Below are 2,500 nucleotides of genomic sequence, written 5' to 3'. Positions count from 1 at the left end.
TACCCCAGACCCCATCCAGTTATCTGTAAACCGCTTTGAAGAATATAAAGGTTTCAAATAAGTAGTATAAAGTTCACCAACACAAGTAGACATAAACAGTGCAAATTCTTTCAACATGCCTTTATTATGCCAACATTGATTGAAGACAAGGTTGGGAATGCTTGATTTATACAAACGTTTTCAATGTGATACTTTACATATGATACATTATATAGTTATCACTGCCTAGATCAAAGAATACTACTTTGGAATATGTAATTTTTATTTATCTTCTCTGAGTAACTAATACTCTGTTACTAAAATATATACAGCAGCTTTCATAAATGTTCTATTGACCACTTTCAGTGCTAAGATGGTTCATCGAGATGGCAATTTATCTACAGTAAACAATTTTTATTGTTCTCTTGTGCACTACTTAATTAAACAAGAATTGAAATAAGACCCCCACTTATAGAAAAACTAACACAGTAAGGAATGTAAGTGTTTAGACACAATAAAACAGGAACCATTTTCCCTGGCCAGGTACTGAGAAAAAAACATAATAGTTCAGTGTTTCAGCCAGAAAATTATACTTAAGGGCCAAAGTGGCCCCTGAAGACTTGTTTCAGGGGCAAATTTCTTAGGAAAGGGCCCAAAAGATAATACTTGGACCTAAGAAAATTAGTCGCCAGAGGTCTGGCATGAAGGACCTGGGTCAAGAACAATACAAAGGCATACAAGACAAAGTCAATGACCAAGGGTTTGTAATGCATTATAGGGAGACACAGCAAAGCAAAAGGGTGGATTGACTTTTTTTCTTATGTTAAGTGTTATAAAGAAGCAAAGATCTTTCAATATGGCTTACTAGAAGAACATAAGGTGTCCTCAACGTAGTGAAAGGAAGTTGCAATTATGGCAACTAAACTCGAATTTTTGGTCGCCAAGAAACAAATGTTAGTCGCATTGTACATTGTGAGTTCATTGGCGACGATATCGGTCGCAATTTGGAGCCTTGGGCTGGTTATTAGAATATTATCCCTGGGTTAAGCCTGCATGCAGCCTTGTAAAAGTAACGGGCTAAATTGGCCCTTTCTCCATTTCTCTGGGGGCCTTCTCTAAATGCAATGTAGGCAATGGCAGTAAGTTTTATACTAATAATATTTCTGCAAGAAGTCGTGTGCATTGTATCAAATAATATGTATTTAATACCTATAGGCTATAGGCTGGCTCTAAAATTACTTTAACACCATCCAGACAGCAAATACAATCATTTGACAACAAATACCATATGGTAAAATCTAAGAATATTCACAAGAATATTTTAAACCTAAACTCGGCAGAAAATAAAAATATTCAATTCAGCCTCGGCCAAAAACAATAAACAATATTATTATTAGAAAACAATATTATTATTAGAAAAAATAGTGCATTTGAAAAGATTTGAAGTAAGCCTAAACCTAATACAGGCAGAAGGCCTATATTTAAGGAATACGTGTCCAAGAAAATAGAAGCGATTTTCCGTATATTAGAACAGTGCTCTGTAACGAGCAAAAGCTCCTTTTTAGATTTGAAATTCGAACTTCTTTGTTTCCGGACGCGGAAAAACTAATTGCACATGAATACAGAACAACAAAAACAGCTCATAAGACCACACGTGATGAGCTGCATCTCGCTAGCTGTCGGCAGATCTAAGTTTACATGCTCGTTATGTATATTTTCCCGCGCTTATTTCTACTTCTATGGTATAGGTTACATCTTTTAAATTAAAATATAACGGAAAAGATTCACCTTTCGAATCGTTAATGGCAGTCTGATTCAACACCTCTTGAACTGAACTGCAATTCCACCTCCTAAAGCCCTTTCTTTTTCGTGTAAACACTCGCTACGTCCGCCATATTTCTGTAGAATGTACTTAAACCAATCAGCGAGTTCGTATGAATGGGCTAATCAGCAAAGGTGTTAGTTCAGCGTTGGCCAGGGTCTTCTCCAGACGAGCCGCCATTTTGAAAATCGCAGAGGAGAAGGCCCTGGGGACGAGGTTGACTTAGCAATGCAATGCGGACGGCAACCGGAAGAGAACATTTCGCGTACCAGGACAGTGGTGTCTCCCGGATTTTTAGACTAATGATCTCTAATAGAGAAAATATATTTAGTTATGTAAATGTGGTTGTGTGAAGACAAGTTAAAAGGGAAAACAACTCATTTCCGGTTGCCGTCTGCGTCTCAAAAACGCGCATGCTTAATAATAATAATAATAATAATAATAAAAATAATTTATTTCACTTATAAAGCGCAAATATCAAATGGGTTATTTTCATTTGCGCTAACTTAAAAATTATAATAACTACTAGTATACTAATATAAATAATTAAAACAACAGTAAATTTAAAAACTATCAATATAAAAGGGAACCAAAATATAACCTTATTAAACCTTAGCTATATATTTAAAAAAGCTGTTTTGAATAAAAATGTTTTAAGTAAGTTTTTTTAAAGTTATCAATGTTTGGAGCTCTCCTAAC

Source organism: Montipora capricornis, chromosome 13, assembly GCF_036669925.1.
Source record: "Montipora capricornis isolate CH-2021 chromosome 13, ASM3666992v2, whole genome shotgun sequence".
NCBI classification, from domain to species: domain Eukaryota; kingdom Metazoa; phylum Cnidaria; class Anthozoa; order Scleractinia; family Acroporidae; genus Montipora; species Montipora capricornis.
The sequence above is the reverse complement of the archived record's forward strand: the minus strand, read 5'-3'. Positions refer to the sequence as shown.